We start from the raw sequence: 20,721 nt of genomic DNA, 5'->3' as shown, positions 1-20,721 counted from the left end.
CCCTAACTTCTGGAGGCCTCCTCCTGCACAAAGCTAAGAACGACAGGATTGGACCAGATAATAGCCCTGAACCTGCCCAACCTGCCTCACAAGGTCATTATGAAGATGGCATATGATAAAGGCTGTAATCTGTCCTGAGTTACCCAAACATAAGCATTGACATTGACTGAAGCAGTTCTGCCCCCCTGGGGCTGTTCCTTCCTCTGTCTCTCAAATTACTTTGAAGAGTTTCCAACAAGAATAAAAAAACAAAAGCACCCTCGACCCAGATGGACACTACTCTTGGAAACAGCATATTGTAGGCTGGCACTTCAGGTTGGTGAGGATCAGTGTTTGGAGGGGAACTCTGAAAAATCCCTCTCCGAGATGGGGAAGAGTCCTGTTTGTGGAGGGACAGAAAGAAGAGGTCAAGAGGTCACCCCTCTTTCCCTCCTGCTCTTGGGCTTCTCATTTCTCCTTCACCACAGCCCCGCAGCCCGCTCCCTTTCTCTCTCCTGTCTGCGTGGGTTCCAAAGTCAGCCCCACTGACCTGAAAAAGCATGGGTCTTGAGCAGGATGCCAGTTCCCATTCAGGTCCACCTCAGGGGACCTGCCCACGCCCGAGGCCCTGGGGTTTTGCCAGCACCTCTAGAACTTACTACTGCAGTCTTCCGGAAACCCACGCTTGTGCTAACTGGCCAGCCCTTTCACGCAGGTTTTTTTTCACTTTGTAATACAAACCAGCCCTTGAAATGCATCAAGCCTAGTTTTCATTTACGCCTGCAGTCTTTAGCTCGTAATTTTCTTGCTTTATCAGGCTTGGTTTTCAAGCCACTAAAAAAACATGAAGTTTTCTGTTTTTATAGCTGGAGCTCTATAAGAGTTTATTTTATTTTATTTGTTTGTAGCCCATGGATTCTCTCTCACAGCCTTGACCAAATCCAAGTCCTGGAGAGGTACTGTATCCGCATTTACCTTTAGCAGCATAACCAGAACAGATCACTGATAAGAAACAGATAATTCTGAAGAAAAAAACATAAAGTCATACAAGAAGGGCAGGGATTGGCTCTTCTAACACACCCGTTGTACAGATGAGGAAGGTGAAGTTTAGAGATTGCTCAAGTGATTTGACCAAAGGCTCACCACTCTATTAGACTAGCAGAGATGATCCTAGAACCACTGCCTGGGCCTCTGGCTCCACATTGTTTCCACCGTGTGGGATTACAGGACTGCTTCCTCAGGGAGAGCCAAGGTGAGGGCAATATAACTAGCCTATCACTTAGGATTAAGTTCAGTTGTCAAAGAATAGAAAATAAGTGTGAGACAGTAAATCTATATATTTCTACAAGAAGAAAATCAAAAGGTAAATTGTCCAAGACTGGCATGGAGGCCCCATAGTGTTATTGGGCAATCTGGGCTCTGTCCAGCTTCTCTGTCCACCTTCTTTAGAGTATGTTCACTGTTCTTGTGCTGTCAGGATGGCTACCAGATATCTCCAGCCATTATATCCATGCTTCAGGTAGGAAGAAAGGGAGGAACAAAGGGAAACAAACTCATGTTAATGAAGGATAGTTGGAAGAGAGGCCAGCAGGGGCAGGGGCCAAGTCCTCCCCAGTCCCCAAAGAGGAAACTACCCTTAAAAAAAGAGGAAAAAGACCCCATCCTGTTATTCTACACCACTCTGGAAAGAGCCCTCCACCCTTTCCCACATGAACAATTCCCTGATAGGTAGATGAGTATGTAGAAAATAATCTGATTGGGTGACAGGCTCAGGGAGAGTTAATCAGATTAAAGCAGCCCATCAACAATCTCAGTAAAACCCCTAGATTTAGGAGCTCAACCTCTCAGATTCCCTCCCTCTTTGGGAGCTTTTTGCTATCACTCAATACACTTTGCTTTGCTGCCTTCCACTCTTCGTCTGGTCCACCTCTCCATTTTTCCAAGCAAAGTGACCAAGAACAGTGGGCACTAAAGGACAAGAAATCCTGAAACCATGCCAGCTGAGTTAGTCCACTTTAAAGGACTTTTCAAAAATTTCCATTCCATGTCTTCTGTTTGCTATTAATTGACTAATCCTGTGCCATATGTTTATTTCTAGCTTCAAAGGAGGTAGACACGCTATCAACTTGGATAAAACTGGGGTTCTGTGAGTAGGGAAGAGGAAATCATCTTTAAGAGGCAATTTACCAGCAGTCTCCCTGAGCTGGGAGGATTGGCTTTTGGTGTCACCAGGACTCAATCTGATTCTATCACATAGGAGGAAACACAGAAGAAGATGCCAAATCCAGTGGAAAATCTCCAGGTTTTGTTTTACCTAATGTCTTGGCAGCTTTTCAAACACTTGATGACTCACTCCTTGTTAAGCCCCTGTTTTTCCTTTGGCTTCCAGGAAGTCACATCCTGATTTCCTTCTCCGACACTGGGTGTTTCTTCTAAGTGTCCTTGGCTGGGTCCTTTTCCCTTCCAACCTCTGATACTGGAGAGATTCAAAGTTCAGGCCTTAGATGGTTTCTCAATCTAGTCTTCTCTCTGGAGGTCTTGTCCAGCTCCTGATTATATACTCTTTATATGCCAAAGACTCCCCAATTCTTATCTCTAGCCCTAACCTCAACCTTTTAGCCTTGTCTTTCTGGTGGCCTGAAATTCCACTTAGATGCTAGTAGGCCTCTTGATACTAATAGGTCCAAAGCCAAATTTTGTATTCAGCCCCAAAAACGTATTTCTCCCCCTGTGTTCTCTACCTCTGTAATAACATTATTTACATGCCCATGCTGAAAACTCAGTGTCACCTTCTCACCCCAATGCCACACCTTCAAAGTGCATCTGGAATCTGACTACCTCTCACCAAATCCAGTGCTACATTCCTGGTCCAAGATACTATCACATCATCTTTGGCTAGGTCTACACAATTGCCTCTTGTGTGATGGTTAATTTTATGTGTCCTCTTGAGTCGGCCATGGCTCCCAGGTATTTGGTAAAACATTTTTCTGGGTGTGTCTGTGAGGGTGTTTCAGGATGTAATTTACATTTAAATCATAGACCAAATACAGCACATTTCCCTCCCTGGTGTGAGTGGGCCTTGTCCATTCCACTGAAGGCCAGAATAGAACAAAGAAGGCTAAGCAAGGGAGAATTTGCTCTCTCTGCCTGACTGCCACTGAGCAGATCATTGGTACACCTAAGCATGAGTGGAAAAGTGCCAGAAGAAAAAGTTACAAAAAAAGTCATTGCTGTTAAAGCAATAACTAGTGCTCTCTCTTAAAGGCTAGTTAAAGGCTAGTTCACATTTCTCTAGATGCCATTTACAAACCCAAGAAGAAAGTACTAGAAGAAATCATGAGTGATTTTTGTTTTTACTATTACTTTACAGTGAGGAACACTCTTCTTAGAAAGATACAAACCTCAGAATCTACAAAGGAAAATAGTGGCAAATTAATTATGTAAAAAATACTATTGGGGAAAAAAAGAAAAACTAACTTGTTAAAAGATGTAACACAAATAACAAACTGGAAAAAAAATTATCCATCCTATGATCAAATGTGAATCTCCTTGGTATATAAGAAACACTTAATAGGAAAGAGAACAGCTCAACAGAAAAATACACCAAGGACAAAAAAGTAATTAAATTGCTAATAAACATAATTATTTTTAGTGAGCAAGCTCAACTCACTGGTGTATAAACAAAATATAATTTTTATTTTTCCAAAAGCTACTGTGAACTGTACTGTCTTGATCACCTTCCCGTTCCCTTGTATGCTGTCCTACTTGTTCATAGTTAGGCTAACTTAGCAATGTCTCAACCTAATTCCACAAGTTTTCAGCCATTAAAACAATCTCATTCTAGTTCTTATATTTTGGTCAGGTTCATTTATAAAATTCCAATCTCCTATGCAATGAAAATCTTGATCTATGAAACCTCAATGTCATGTTGAACCTGCCCCTCCCCTTCCAGCACAGGCTGAGTGGAGGCCGGCCGAGAACAGAGGAGACTGTGATCTGCTGTCTCACATATCCTGCCTGGGGACTAGAAGGAGGCAGGCAGGAACGTTTCTGCCCAGAGCAAGGTTGTCCCTTTCTCTTGATAGTTGCCACCTCTTTCTCTATTGCTGATTGGCCTTGGTTTCTGTAAATAGGGAAGATGCCCGGAGCCAGCTCTTCAGGAAATGATCATTTGAGTTTTCTAAGGAGACCCATCAGCGGCTTCCTCTACAGAGTCATGGCTCTGGGAGGTCTAGGGAAGGCCTGAACTCTTTCTCACTCACACACCTTCACATCAGCCTTGAACGAAGATACTGCTGCCTCCATTTTAACTCCAAACTTTCTGGTTGGATTCTTTCTAGCTTGTCTCTCAGCTCAGGAGGAACACCCTACAGGTGTAACATCCCTTGACGAGAAATGAAACTATCCCCTCAAGCAATAAGGACTGCCCTCAGCCTGTGTGATTGACCCCAAGACAGCAATGGATTTGCCCATCTGCATGTACTCACTGACCTTAGTCGCACATTTTCCCTATATAAACCTGAAAGTATTTTTGGCACTTGAGAGGCAATCTTGGGATGTTAGCCCCCTGTCTTTCCAGTGTTGGCCTCACTGACTTTGCAGTCAGGAATGGGGTAGGTAATGTTCTGGAGAGGGGCTTCCCTCCCCTGCATTCTTCCAGTCACATGGGCCACTCCCTACTCCAAAGGCAGGAAAAACCCTAAAATGAAACTGCTCTTTTAGTTGACTGGTCAGTAGCCTTGAAACCAATTCTCTGCTTGTAACCTCCTTTCTTTCCTTACCTCTATGAAAAATTTTTGTAGTGAGAAACCTACTGTATTCCCAAAGCCTCAAGCTTTCCATTTGTATTTAGAGAATATACCTGTATATTGACATGAACCTCAGTTCACAAAGTTTATGGGATATCTCATCTCTGTTTTAAAACTATACTAATTTATTTTTCATTCTGAGTCCTCATGAAACCAACCTGGCAATAAATTCAAGTGTGGCCCTTCCCTTTACTTCCAGCCTGCTCCTAGACCATAAGAGTATTTTGGGTATTTCTCTTTCCCCAGATGGCCTTGCCCTTGCTCCTCAAGCCCTAATTTCCTCAATTGATAAAATCTTCTTGGAAAACAAAACCAAGAAGTCCCAGGCTTCCACAGGCCCCTGCTTTTCACACTTCTTCCTGTCCCTTTGAAGGCAATGACTAAAGAGACTTAGGAGCAGGGATGGAGCTGAAGAAGATAAGAAAAAAGGAAAATATGGAGTAAATAACAATCAATTCACCAAAATATTTCCAAGCAAGTCTTGATCTTGTGCTCTGTGCACTCAATGCTTAAGTCACCCTGACCTATAGGGTGCCCTTCACAATGTGGCATCAAGCACATTTCCTAGGAAGTACAGTATGCTGGTATGGGATTTCCTATTAGGAGGCATTAGATGTCAGTCTCAGTGTGAACAAGGCTCTAAGCAGTATGCTAAGATGTACCCCATTTTAAATAATCCTTCTTTACTTCTGAGGTCTGTGAATTAATCCACTCATCTATCTACTTTGAGGCTTTCTCTTTGGTTGGATGCACAGGCATTTAATAGTAAAATAATTAGACACGAGTAGATTGTCTAAATGCTCAGCTAATGGAGTTTAAATGCTTCTTTTACATTCTCTCTTCAGCTTGCCTGACTAGCTACCATTCTTGGCTCAGGACACAACTTATTAATGAATAGGCAGGCAAGTTATAGCATCATCTTTTTGTGCAATCTAAGGAATTCAAATGCTTTACCCCAAAGAAAAAAATTATCTACCATCATTGCTATTTGAAATTCTGCTGGTTAACCATTTATTTCTTTGTAATAAGCAATGTCTCTGGTATAGCTAATATGTCCTTTAAAAATGCAGTTATTAACCTTGGGAAAGAGAACACTTTTATGTGATGTGATTTTATCTGATTGCTTTTAATTTAAAAGGAGTGGCTAATACCCTGACTCCACTGGTGCCCTGGGAAATGTAGACAGTGATTATTGGGAAGGTGGTGTATAACTAATGTGTTTCCCATCTTGATGTGCCAGAGGTTTTATCAACTAGGGCCACTTTTTCTTTTAGGTACCCATAACTCAAAGACATAGAATCTTCATCCTTTAGATTCTAGAACTTTTTTTTCCAGCCTTGATCCCAGAGGGAGGGCGCCTTAAATTAGACCTCTCCAGCTGATTCACAGTGAAAATGTAGTGTGAGTAAAAAATAAACTCTGCGGTCTTAAGCCACACAAAGTTTTGGATTTATTTGTTATTGGGAAATACTCTAACCTATTCCTTTTTTGTTTTCTCCCAAGTTTCCCTCCTTAAAAGAATTTTTGGAAATCATTGAAGAATGCTTACGTGGGGGATGCCTAGATAGCTCAGCAGTTGAGCATCTGCCTTTGGCTCAAGGTGCAATCCTGGGGTCTTGGGATCCTGCATTAGGCTCACCACAGGAAGCCTGCTTCTCTCTCTGCCTGTGTCTCTACCTCTCTCTGTGTGTCTCTCATGAATAAATAAAACCTTAAAAAAAAAAAAAAAAAGAAAGAAGGAAAGCTTACATGGTCTACAGATTCTGGCTGTTGCTTGTTACTTCTGCTGTACCCTGTACCAAGATCACCTCTTGACATCTTGTAGGTTCTGCTGTTCTGCTTCTGCTTCTATGGGTTGCCACTTCTCCTTCTCCTCTTCTTCATCACTTTCCTTCTTGCCCCTTTGTTAGTTCTCTAAGATACAGCTAAAAGCAGGATGAAGGTTTCAAAAAATTTACTGAGGATGGAGGACAACATTAAGGAATTACTGTTTAAAAAAAGTGAACTTAAAAGAAAATTTAAAAAGTAAACTTAAGACTGTATGCAGGGTATTGTTCCTACAATGTGAGACCCTATGGCCCTCCACAAGGTGTATTCTCCTCTTGGCTGTCTCTCTCTTTAGCTTCCTCCAATGTTAAAATAGTAATTTTATCTTCTACCAAGAGTAATAATTTTATCTTCTGTAAGCAGCATGTCCCTCTTACTGCTAGACCCCACCATCAACATAAAATCGTCTCTAGAAGTTCAACTCTGTCCTTTGAGATAGACAATTTTGCAGAAAGATACAAATTACCCAATCTGACACAAGAAGAAACAAAATCTGGACAGACCCATACGAGCCTCAAAACACAACAAAAAAACCTCCAAAAGTTAAATTAGCAAAAATTTATTCCACAAAGAAAAGCCTAAGCCCATATGGCTATACTCGTGAATTCTATTAGATATTTAAAAGGGAAATAATACTAATACCAACAAACTCCTAGAAAATAGAGGAGGGTAGAGTTCTTCTCAATTCATTTTATCAGGTAAATATTAGGCTGACATCAAAGCCAGGTTAAAGGCATCGCAAGAAAAGAAAACTAGGCTCATGAACACAGGTGCAAAAACAAAGGAAAATATAAAAAGAATTATATACCATGAACAAGGGAGGTGTATCCCAGTTTGCAAGGTTGGTTTAACACTGAAAAATCAATTAATGTAATACACTATATAAACAGAAGAAATGAGAAAAAAAGATCGTCACAATGAAACAAAAATCACTTGACAAATTCCAATATTCATTCATGATTAAAAACTTTTAACACGCCAGGAATAAAAAAATAACCTCCTCAACTGATAATGGATTTCTATAAAAACCTACAGCTAACAACATTCATAATGTGAAAGGTTGAATTTTTCCCCCTAAGATTAGGAGAACAAAGACATCCACTCCAACCACATGTGGCAGTTAATTTTATACCAGTTTGACTGAGTCACAGGATAACAAAATTAAACATTATTTTGGGTGTGTCTGTAAGGGTCTGTCCAGAAGAGATTAGCATTTGAAGTAGTGGACACAATAGAGTATATTGTGTGCACCACACCACCCAAGGTGGGTGGGCATTATCTAATCTGTTGAGGGCCTGAATAGAACAAAAGTGGAGGAAGTGAGTATTCATTCACTTCCTGACTACCTGCTTAAGCTGAGACATGGTTCTTCTCCTGCCCTGGAGCTGGGGTTTACATCATCTGTTCTGATTCTCAGGCCTTTGGACCCAGGAATTACATTCCTGACTTTCCTGGGTGTCCAGCTTGCAGATGGCAGATCGTAGGACTTTTTAGCTTCCATAAGCATTTAAAGAAGTTCTTCATAACAAATCATCTATCTATACCTATATATCTCCTATCTAGATATATTCTCTCTATGTATATCCATATATATGGCAACAAGGCAAGAGAAATAATCTAAAGACCATATATATATTGGAATGTAAAAACATATAGTTTGGAAAAAAGAGGCAAATTGTAGATATTTGCAGATGACATAATCTTTTGTGTAGAAAACCACAAGGAACCCATAAAACCTATTAGATCTATTAAGTGAGCTTAGCAATGTCATAACCACAAGATTAGTGTACAAAAACAATTGTATTTCTATTTACTAGAAATCAGATCAACAATCTGAAAATGAAATTAAGGAAATAAATACATTCATGATGGCATCAAAAAGAATAAAATCTCTAAGAATAAATCTAACAAAAAAGTGCAAGACGTATCTAATAAAAACAACATAACATTGTGGAAAAACTTTAAAAGATCTATATAAATGGGAAGATACACCATGCTCATGGGATAGAAGACTCTATATTATGAGGATTGCAATTCTCCTCAAACTAATCTATGTGTTCAACAATCCCAATCAAAATCCCAGCAAGTTTTTTCTTTTCTTTCTTTCCTTTTTTGATAAATTGACAAACAGATTTTAAATTGTGTGTGGAAATTGTAAAGGACCTAGGAGAGCCAAAATAATTTTTGTAAAAGGAACAAATTTCAAACTTAATGCAAAGTTACAATAATCGAGGCAGTGTGGTATTGGCAGAAATATGGGCATGTAGATTAAGGGAACATTGGGATCCCTGGGTGGTGCAGTGGTTTGGCGCCTGCCTTTGGCCCAGGGTGTGATCCTGGTGACCCGGGATCGAATCCCACATCGGGCTCCTGGTGCATGGAGCCTGCTTCTCCCTCTGCCTGTGTCTCTGCCTCTCTCTCTCTCTCTGTGTGACTATTATGAAAAAAAAAAAAAAAAAAGATTAAGGGAACATTAAGGGAACATGGTAGAGAGTTCAGATATAAACCCACACATTTATCACATTTATGGTAAATTAATAATTGACAAAGGTACCAAGGCAACTCTATGTTGAGAAGATAATATCTTTAGCTCTCTGTGCTACATGATGGGATATACACATGCAAAAAACCCAAACAAAACCAAGAAAGAGCCGAACCTGAGACCTTTACCACACACTATACACCAAAATTAACTCACTATGAATTATAGACCTAAATGTAAGAGCTAGAGTGAGCCAACTCCTGGAAGATAACAGGGGAAAAAAACCTACATGATCTTGGGATAGACAAAGATTTTTTAGATTTCTAAGATATTAAAAACATGGTCCATAAAAGAAAAAACTGATCAAATGAATTCTATTAAAGTGGAAAACTTAGTTTTTATAGGATACCATTAAGAGAATGAAATGATAACCAAGACTGGGAGATCTATTTATAAATCATATGTCTAATTAAGAGCTTGCTTCTAGTATAAAGAATTTTTTAGTTCTATTATAAGAAAGTCATCTAATTTTTAAAACTAGCAAAATATGGGAAAAGCCATTTCACCAAAGAAATATACATATGGATAATAAACACATGAGAATATCTCAATATCATTAGTCATTAAGTAATACAAATTAAAATCAAAAGATACCACTTCATACCCATTAGATTTGCCAGAGTAAAAAGAACTTTCAGTATCAAGTGTCAGTGAGGATGTGGAGAAATTGGAACTGGTTAGAATGTAAATTGGTATAGATATTTTGGAAAATAGTCTTACAGTTTCTTAAAAAGTTAAAGACATACCATTTGACTCTGCAGTTCCATTCCCAGTCATTGACCAAAGGGAGATGAAAACACATGTCTACACAAAGACTTGTACATGAATGTTGATAATGATATTATTCATAATAGCCCTAAACTGGAAGCAATCAAATGTCCCAGTGTCTGGAGAATAAATGAACAAACCGTGGTATATCCATGCATGGAATACCACTCAGCAGTAAAAAACAAAACACAACAACAGACTGCTCATACTTGTGGCTATATGGATGAACCTCAAAAACATTATGATAAGTAAAAGAAGCCAAACATGAATTGTACATGATTCCATTTACCTGAAATTTCTATAGAAGGCAAAATGATAGATAGAAAGCAGATGGGTGTGAGAATGGGACTGATTGCACATGAGCATGAGGAAAATTTTTAGGGTGATGGAAATATTCTAAAACTCAATTGTGATGGTAGCACACTGTATACATTTACTAACACAGTTCTCTGGCATCTGTGCTAGTGCAGCGTAGTTTGTGATACTGAACTTGTTGGCCTTAACAGAAGATTCTATCCAGCTGTTTCCTGCCTCCCCATCTTATCTCCTTACTTATCTCCTTATCTTCCTTACTTACTCCTTATCTTCCTTACCTCCAGTGGGGATTTGCACCTCCTCATTTAAGTGTTATTCTCTGTCTCTGGGTCTCCTTTCTCTTCTTATTTTTTTTTTTTTTAATTTATTCATGATAGTCACAGAGAGAGAGAGAGAGGCAGAGACACAGACAGAGGGAGAAGCAGGCTCCATGCACTGGGAGCCTGACGTGGGATTCGATCCCGGGTCTCCAGGATCGCGCCCTGGGCCAAAGGCAGGCGCCAAACCGCTGCGCCACCCAGGGATCCCTCCTTTCTCTTCTTAGACATATCTTGTGGACTCCTGGATTAATCTCTTACTTACCTATCTTTTCCCTCCTATTTTCATTTGTCTGTTTCTCCATCTGACCTAATTTCCTGAATTCCTTCAATTCCAACCCTCCATGTTAATTTTGAACTATAGAGGAGAATATAGAAGGTTTTTATTTTCCCCTTTTCAATGAATCTTCTTTGAGACATGTCTCAGAATTCAACAGAAACTTTTTCTACATCCCAATTATTTCTAATGAAGCAAGAGGAAACAATTATTAATGTATGGTCAAAATATTGACCAATTATCTTGGTGAAGAATGGAGCAAAAGAAGAAAAAATGACTAGGAATGAAAATACTGGTTAGAAAACATTTGCATTCTCCCAAACCAGAGGGAATGAATACTAAAACAAATGTTAATGATGTTTCAGAGAGGGAGGATTCAGGAACTCAGGAACAGGGAGGAAGAAAAAATAATATCTCTAACCACTATCAAAACAGGAAAGCCAGCAATAGCATTTTGGGTGACAGTAGAAAATGGGAGAAATAAGATATGGGCTTAATGGTAGATTTGGTTTTAAGTTTGTCCAGTTTGAATGACCATGAAGAGTTCAGGGAAGAGCTGTCTCATGAGCAGGTGGAAGTGCAAATCTGAAGTTCATAAGAGGGGTCAATACTGAACTTACTTATGAACAAATCAAAAACACACAAACACACGAACAGAGCCTAATGAGTGAAAAGGAGAAAAGGGGACCACAACATGAGTAGAACCAAGGCCACAAGCAATTAATGCAGGAGTGTGGAGAGGCTTTCAATAGGGTGATGAATTATCCTTTCAATAAGGGTGATGAGGAAAACAAAGTGCATTGGTATGGTGGCTCCCAGGGATAGAAAAGTCAGAGAGGATTACATTAGAAAAGGAAAACTCAATTGTGTAAATAAAGAGTAGAGGAAAAGAAGCAATCGGAGAGGGAGAGACTGAGCATACAAAAAAGTTGAAAATGACTAAGAAATCAAGGTTACAGACCAAAGAATTATTCTTGCAAGAAATCATGTCACCTCTTTCTTCCAAGGTTAAGTGAAGATAGGGTTAAGGTAAGCTGTGGGAGGCCTAGGGAAACATTTTCTGTAAGGTCTCTGTTCTACATAAGCAATGAAAAATGTCTTACAAAATTCATGGGTCCATGTAAGGTATCATTATTAATGTATCAGTGAAGACTTAGAATAATGGTAAAGAAGTTTTATCCATTTGTTATCCAATCATTGCACATGAAGATTCTTTGTAATATATCCACCTGTCTAGATCCAGGAATCATTCTTTTGTGCTCTTTACTGTCAAATGCACCATTCCTGGCCAATTTCTTACGATGCTATGGCTCTTCAGAACCTCTCAGTATTGAAACAATATAGCTGTTCTGACCTTTACAATTCCCTGATATCAATGATTTAATGATGTTTGCATCATTACTCATGATGTAGCAACATCCATCAAGCTGCCCATGAATACTGTTTTCCAATGACTCTCTCAAAGGTTGTTACCATGCTTTGTTGATGACCACAAATATAAGTCTCAGGCAGAGTACGAGGGAAATTGTGAGTGATTACTCATTTTCTGGTCATGTTAAACGTATCGTTTGGAATTTCATAGCATAAATGTCGAAAACGTCTTCCAATAATGTCTTCTCTTGAACTTTTTAGGCTACATTACCACATTTCTAGAATATGATCTTTTCAGTGTTGACTTCATCATTTCTTTCCATAAATTACCACCAACAAGGATAGGAGAAGGATCTGTGGGCAAAGCTGGAAGGGCAGTCCCATTCACACAAAGAATGCCCTTCACTTATCTGTTCAACCGAGAAGAGCATGGTGTCACCACATTAATGGAAGACAAGAAAAGATCTTGATCAGAAGGACTCATTGGCAAGGTGGGGCAATAATCTCAGAAGCCCTCCGAGGAGACAGTTGTAGCCATCCTTAGAGCTGACTGGCACATGATGTGAAACCTATGGAGAGGACAGTGACAGAAAACATGCTGGTCGAACTGGGTGCACTGGTAGAACACGTACAGGAAAAGAACACCTGCCACCACCACCCACTCTCAGGTCTGTACCTTGGAGGCAGAATCACAGTCAGATCACTGATGGGTGGGAGGCTAAATGTGGGCACATACAAGTGGCTCAAGGCCAGTGGATTTTCACAACCCCAAGTGTGCCAGCTGTCCACCAGCCACAGCCATGCCTTTGTGGGGGTAAACGAGTGACTGAGGGAAAGGTTGGGGTAAAAGTGCTGTAACTCTCTTATTACCTTCACCAGGTCCACAATAATAGAAATCTCTTGCCTCATATAAGGCATTGTATACACAGTTTTTCCTTTATTTTAAAAGGGAACACATTAAAAGCAAGCAAGGACTATTCCTAAGCAAAGAGGAACTCTCAATAAAAATTTGCAGCATGACATCTCCTCTCTATTGCAGAAATGCAGTTATGTCTAAGAGGTCTAAGAGGTGGTACATTGATCTTGTTGTACCTTGCCTAAGAACTAGAGACAATAATCAGAGTCTGCTAATGCCATTCACTTCCCCAAGAACAGGAAGCATGGCTGAAAGCGGGATCAAGGTATCTCCAACCCCATGTGGGGATCTTTCCCAAGTTTCTTCCTAAGAGGCATGCAAAGGCAGTGTAAGATATTCATGTAAGTTGACAGATTTTACTAAGAATTGTTTTAACAGAGGAACTAGGACTAGTGAAAACAAGGCTTCCCTGGAGGGGTGACAGTGCTAGGGTTTGAGCAAAGCTAGAGTTTAGGGAGTGGAAAGAGAGAAGCACTAACAGAAACAGAGTAAGCAGAGATCTGATTGGAAAACCATTTCTAAACCACTCCTGACATCAGACCCTCAACATTTTTTAAAACAAGTTTCTATCGTAAATGTCTACAGTAAAGTATAACTTTCACATTCATGAAAACAAGTTATATATAGCACATAAGAAAGCAGATTATATCTAGATAAATGGCAAAGCTAAGCTCTAGTCAACCTATCAGTGACTTACAGTGTCTGATATTGTTCCTAAGAATCAGTTTTTTTTTTTTTTTTTTAAGATTTTATTTATTCATGAGAGACACAGAGAGAAGGCAGAGACATAGAGAGAGGGAGAAGCAGGTTCTTCTCAGGGAACCCGACGTGAGACTCGATCCCAGAACTCTAGGATCATGCCCTGAGCCAAACGCAGACACACAACCACTGAGCCACCCAGGAGTCCCAGGAATCAGTTTTTTGAACAAACATTTAGGGCTATCACCATAGATACAGAGTGCTAGGATGTCAAAATGGCTTACTCATTAAAACAAAAGTTAGTTTCAGACAAAAAAGGCAAATTTCAGGAATAGAGAGTCTTAGACTGTCAGCTCTGTGCTAAGATACCACATTCACCCTGGAAGCACACACAATTCTGTTTAGGCAGGAAAGAGAAAATCCTGCATATGCTCATCATTCATGGTCTTGGTTTTAAATTGCTTTCTTTCTCATTCTTGTCACCTGGGTCCATCAAGCTTTCAAGCCCTTAGGCCATGGACAATGAATGCTTCCTTCTTTTATCTTGACAAGACTTGGCGCTATTCAGTCATCTGGGTTAGATCCTTAGTTCTCCTTAAGACGGTAACTACCTCTGGCCGTGCCAACTAAAAATGCCTTCAAGGTTAGCCTAGAACTGTTCTGCCTCAATGCTGGCCAGTGAGGGTGGCACTGCCACTGGGCCCACTGGGGAACAAGAACAGGTCTGGACAGTAATCGATATACCTTCTGGCTGAAGAAACTAACCCTTGGGAATTGCAGATGGGAAAATAATTTATATTTAAAATACTGCTTTGGTAAACAAAGACAATAACAAAAATATTCCTTGTGTTGGACTATAGCCAGAGATGATTGCAATCCTGGGCAGTGTGTGCCTTTAGAAAGGAAATTTAATTTAAAAGCCACCTACCTGGTACTAGAGAGGGCACACCAGCAAACATCTATGCATGCTCATGCCTCCTTCTACAGGATTCTGCTCTACCTACAGCTTTGCTGCCTGTGTGGCCACAGCTGGATGATATTACCCTGACTCTTTGGGCCATGGCTGACTGGGCAAAGACCATCTGAGATGGTCACATTCTGAAGTTGACCTGGTACCAAAACATAGGCTGCATGTATTAGTTTCCTAGGGCTACTTTAACAACTTAACCACAAACTGGATGGGTTAAAATAACAGAAATTTATCTTTTACTGTTCTGAGGCTAGATGTCTGAAATCAAGCTCTAAAGGCTCTAGGGAAGATTCCTTCCTTGCCTCTTGAGTTTTGGGTAGTTGCCAAAAGTCCTTGTTCCTGGGCTCTCAGATATATCACTTGGGTCCCTGCCTCTGTTGTCACATGGCGTTCTCTCCGTGCATCTTTTTTCCTGTGTCCAAACATGACCTCTTCTTTTAAGGACACCAGTCATATTAGATTCAGGGCCCACTCTAACCATTATGGTCTCTTTTAACTTGATTACATCTGCAAAGATCCTATTTCCAAATAAGGTCACATTCACAGGTACCAGGGTTGGGACCTGAGTATATTCTTTTGAGGGACACAATCCAACACCCACACACTGGTTCAATTGCTGTTCTTGCCTTGGGAGGATGAATAAAGAGACACATAGAACTAACCAACAGACAGTGGAGTTCACAGTCAAATGTTGTGAAGAGCTGGAATCAGGGCCAAAGAACCGAAAGTCATGTGCAAGCAGGAATTATGTGGGAGCAGAAAAGCAAGGTGGAAGCCAACAAAGCTAGAAGGAGAGAGAGAGCCTGGAGCCACCATGGAGAGGGAAGTGGCACTCCTAGGATGGTCAGGATGGGCAGGGTGGTCCTGAAGCTGCCCTGCACTCCTGACTGTTACCTCCAGAACACCTCTGGCTATCTATCAACCCCCTCTTCTTAAGATAGCCATTTGTTTCACAAAACTACAAGAGCCAAGGTAAAAGAGTCCAAGGAGAATCTTCATTTTCATGGTAAAAACAAGTCTGAGAGATGTGGTGACTCCACCCCATTGCTGTACCTCCCAGCATGGCCTTCTTCCAGGGCCAGTTCCTCTCTAGGGTCTGGACTCCCAAAACGTGAGGGGAGCCTAGGCTCAGGCAGCAGGGAAGGCTTTCCTTGTGCCCTTCTCTGGAACAGTAATAGTCAGCCACAGGCTACCAGGAACAAGTCTCAGGTGACCTGGGCTTGCCCAGGAGGCACAATAGTGGCACAATAGCTGCCTTTCTATTCCTATCCTGAATTCCTGACCACTTCCGGGAGGGCATGCTGATAGGTGAGGATATGCTGATTGCTGTTTGCCTTGTCCATCAACCTGATAAATGCATAAGGAGGAAGCAGGCACAGGGCCTGGAATAGGCCAGAATGATTGGATCAAGAATGATTGGGTCAAGAATTGCCCTTTGCCCTTTGAACCCGGGATTCCCTGGAGCCAGTCTGCCTTAGCTGGCACAGATGGGACCACTGCATAATTTCTTATCACCAGTGGAAATACAATTAGCAGAGACCATGAAAGAAAGGGGGTAGGGGAAGACAGATAAAAAGAGAGAGAGAGGCAGAAGCAATTTATTCTGGGATTATATTATGCTCTACCCCACTTGTTCCCTGATTGCTGCCACCCCCAACAAAAAATGTTGGATAAGTGCAAAATAACTTGGGATAATAGAATAGATGCTTATGAAGAATTTCCTTATAAAGCTCTCAACTGTGAATATCTGATAAATTCATTTTCATTCAATTTAAATACCAGGTTAGAGGAGAAATCCAGTTTGGATGTCAGAGAAGTGGCTCTGGTTCTGTCACTCTGCGAAGCCAGGGAGCTCTGAGCAAAATTTTGACCCAACGAGTGAGAAGGTGATGTAGGAGGTCTTGGAGGCTGTCATGAGCATGCTATGGAAGCGCACATGGAAGCGCTATGGAAGCTGTGTCTTTCCACAAAGTCAGCTTTATTCAATCATTAAGCAAAGTTAAATCACAATTATAAAGCAGGCTCAGGATTCCAAACTCAAGGCCATTTCCCCATGTGGTTAAACTTGGCTTCTTACACCGCACACAGAGCAGGACGGAAGACAAGCCACACAACAAACAGGATCAAAGAGGGTGCAGAAGTTAATGAACCCAACAAGAAGTCGGCCTCTGGGCGGGCAGCTGAGATCCGGCTGCTGTCTGGGCCAGGTCAGCTCTGGGCACTTACTGCTGCTCCTGTTCAAGCAGGGAAGGATCTCGGTTCTGTTCGGAGAAACCTTGGGCAGAGCCTTCGGCACTAGTTGGCTTTTAAAAAAGTGGTCAGACATAGAGGGGTCAGGCCTAAAGAGTCTGACAGTTTGCTGCCCAAATCCTCTCCTTTTTAAAGGGATTTAATGCATCTCAGGCCCTCACAGACCTCCTCTGGTTCGGCTCCTTATCAGTTCTGGGCTGTCAGCTGATGCTGGGCCCAGCGATACCTCCTAGCTGCGATTCCTTAACTGCTTGCTTCATTGCTTGCTGCAGGCTCCTGCCTGACATGAGAGACTCCATTTAGCTCTCTTCAGAGGTCTCTTGGTCATTTGCTGATCTCTGCCTTCCCTGGGACTGACCTGGTTATAGAGGAGGAAAGGAAGCTTTCCTGACTTGAGTGCTGGCCATCTTCAAGGAATGTATGGGAATCTGCAGGAGATGATCTCTTTTAATCTTCAGACCTGCATTAAGAAATGGGTTTAATACAAGAGGAATTAGAGAATGAGAGAGACTACAGAGATTTCTGTTACTTGAATTTCTGGTTGAGCAGGAAATACTGGAACATAAATATGACCTGAACTTTTTTTTTCATCAGCTTTTTCCCTTGGGAAGGGACCAGGAAGTAAAAAAGGTAGTGAAGCCTTGAGATAACAAAAAAGTTCAATATAAACCAACAACTTATATTCAAGTTGGCATGTGAAATGCCAGATGTGAAATGATAAATATAACATCATCTGTCTTACAATCCTCTTGAAAGCAGCAAACCTAAGCAAACAAAAATAGAATTACCTTTCCAAATCTGGAGATAAATACACCAAAATTTTAAACAGGGTCATAAGTGGTCTTTCTGGTTTTTCTGTGTTTTACTAATTTTCTATAACAAACAATTAGTATCTCTATGACTTAAAAAAAAAAAAAAAGCACATTGTAGTTATCTTATGGGACACTATCACCTGGAGTTGTGGGTGTAGATGATGGTGTCTGAGGCTGGATCATAGGCCATAGAAGATCGATATGCTGACGCACCCTCTGCTGCTAGAGTCCAAGGAGCTGAGGGCACAGGGACCATTTCCAATTCTCCCTAGTGCTGTCCAACAGGGGTTGTAGGCACCACTGTTACTTGGTGGAGAATGAGGAAGCAGCTGGGAGGTTATTGCTCACTTTCCAGGTACCTAACCATAAGAAATGCTGACTTTGTCTCAGGCATCATGAACACAATAACAAATAGATCCAGATGACTGCTCTCAAGTGGCCACGGTCTCATGGAGTTGTAATGAGGGCTGGTAGCAATGTGCACATGGCAGCTGCAAGGAAACCAGCCTTTGGTGTAGGGAGAGCTTCCCAGGACAGGGGCGATCTGGCCGGGCAGTATGCACACCATGACGCCCAGACCATGGACCAACTTGCATGATGATGGTCAGTCTGGGCATACTGTGCCACTCATCCAAATTGCCCACCTCCCTCTACACCTAAAGGTAAAAGCTCTCATGATGAGTAGATATAGGTTCTGGGTGGGTTAGGAGTGAAGAAAATGGAAGCAAACCCCCAGCTGAAGAAGCACCGTGTGCAGGAGTGTGGTGGCAAGTGGAGTCTATTCAGGAAAACTGTGAGTAGTCTGTGTAGTTAGAACTTGACAGGATTATATTCTGAAGGCTCTAAGAAGTCCCTGACAGATTTAAACCAGAGTGACATTGAGGTCAGATTTGACTTTTTAGAAAAATCCCCATTGGACACTGTGTGGAATGAATGGCATAGCTAGGAGATCAGGGAAAGGTAGGCTTTGTGTTATTAAGGCACACAGGGTGCAAATTTCACTTTAGCCAAGGAGCCAGGCTTTGTCTTCTTGTCACTATCATACTGTAAGCGTGCCAGAGCCCTACCTCCAATCCAAGGTCATTATACAGTGGGTTTTGTGTATGTGTGGAAAGTTTGTGTGTGCACTGTGTGTGCATGTCTGTGTGTGTATCTGTATTTGTCCTGGCAGGGTTTCCAGAGCATGAATGAGGCTCAGCCTACATAGATTGCCTACTTGGGAGGAGTTGCCTGCTAGTGGCTGTTGGCTCTCACTTGAGTCTGCCTCCACATGCTGTCTCATGCTCCTCCTTCCAGGATTGAGGTTTCTTTACTCCGTGTTCTCTGCTCTCCATTCTCAGTCACCTAGTCTGTGCAAGATAAATAGTCTGCCAGGGTATATCCCAGTCTTCCAGAAGCATTCTCAGTCTTATGGTTTGGAGGTTGGAGGAGGCTGTACAGGAGAAGCCCTTTGGGATGGTGGCTGAATGGTGCTCCTCCTCCACCCCAAAGATACATCCAAGTCCTAACCCGTATAGCTGTGAATGTGCCCTTATTTGGAAATAGGGTCTTTGCACACCTAATTTAGTGAAGGATCTTGAAATGATATAGTTTTGGACTTAGATAGTGGGTCCAAATCCAATGACCAGTGTCCTTACAAGGGCAAGGAGAAGGAGATTTGGGACCGAGTTGCACAGAGAAGGCCATGTGAAGAAGACAGAGGTCGGAATTATGTTTCTACCAGTCACCAAAACCAAAAATTGCCAAAGCCAGTAGCAGGTAGGAGAGAAGCATGGGGTGGTTTTTTTTCCCTCAGAGCCTCTGGGGGAACAAACCAAACCTAAGGACACCTTGATTTTGGCTTCTGGGCTCCAGGACCATGAGACAATGCAATTCTATGGTTTAGAGTCACCATCTTTGTGATCATTTGTTTCTGCAGCCCTAGGAAACAAATATAGTCATATTAGAGAAATAGTTTGGTGCCAGCAGAAGAAGGGATATACGTCGCCACTCAGATCACTAATTGGAGAGATTATCCCCACATGGGCAAGAGAGAATGGGGTCTAAAGCTAAGGTGGGCAGTGGGGATAGAGATAAGCAGAGAGATGTAAGAAATACTCATTTTCTGTATTTAAGGGAAGATCCTTTCCTCTTAGACTCTGAAGTCCTGAAGTGGAGGTACATCTCCTTGCCAGTCATCCACGGAGCACAGTGCTGCTTTTCTCTCCCCAGTCACTTGAAACTCTTACTACATTAAAAAAAAAAAAAAAAAAAAAGAGCAATTGTTCAGAGAACTTTTGGCTTTTGAGTAATAATAAAATGAACCAAAAAAAAAAAGAAAAAAAAAAAGAAAAAAACTTCCTATGTGGACAGTGTTAGAAAAGATGTCATCTAAGAATTGAAAACAAAGTATAACAACGTGTTAAAATCAACTCTTCTTTTTGTCTTGAAACCTCAGCAGAGGGCCCAAGTTTGAAGGACAAAAATAGTAGATGCCAAGTACTCGCTCATTCCAAAGCAAGGTAGTGGACCGCCTACAGACAGCCAGGGAAGAGGTTGTGAAATGGTCTTTCCGGCATCAGCCCGTCACCCACTTCTAGACTATAAAAGAGAGGGTAAAGGGTCATTGAGAGGTAGAAGAGCCTCCCAAGAGGATTTTCTCGCAGAAAGGTATTGTGTTCCTCCAAACAGGGTGTGGTGGTGGTTTCCAATTCATTTTAAGCTAATGAGAAGAGCTTAGAGAACACCACATTCAGAGAACTTGAACTTGTTGCCTTGACATTTGAGGGTCATTGGAACTCTCACGGCCTTCTGCCGGGGAACCTGAGGCCAGGAGGCTGTGGCTCTGCCTGGCAGCAGTGGCGGGAGGAGAAGTGGTTGCTCAGGAAAAG

At 41.5% G+C, this 20,721-nt stretch overlaps 1 long non-coding RNA gene across 16 annotated transcripts; it reads right to left on the bottom strand.

The window, feature by feature from the left end:
• Positions 1-1,298: 1,298 nt before the first annotated feature.
• LOC111098769 lies at positions 1,299-20,571 on the bottom strand. Of its 16 annotated transcripts, none has more exons than XR_005369428.1 (9): positions 20,334-20,571; positions 19,681-20,078; positions 19,106-19,200; positions 17,992-18,342; positions 16,569-17,499; positions 12,063-12,773; positions 6,537-6,712; positions 2,167-2,455; positions 1,299-1,492 (listed from the first exon to the last, which is right to left on the bottom strand). It is a non-coding gene; the product is annotated as an uncharacterized LOC111098769 (long non-coding RNA). The 16 variants fall into 16 exon arrangements; XR_005369433.1 differs by having other exon boundaries at positions 17,992-18,210; XR_005369436.1 differs by having other exon boundaries at positions 17,992-18,157.
• Between the last annotated feature and the right edge of the window lie 150 nt (positions 20,572-20,721).

Source organism: Canis lupus, chromosome 14 (assembly GCF_011100685.1).
Source record: "Canis lupus familiaris isolate Mischka breed German Shepherd chromosome 14, alternate assembly UU_Cfam_GSD_1.0, whole genome shotgun sequence".
In the NCBI taxonomy this organism is placed as follows: Eukaryota; Metazoa; Chordata; class Mammalia; order Carnivora; family Canidae; genus Canis; species Canis lupus.
This window is presented reverse-complemented; position numbering and strand designations above follow the sequence as displayed.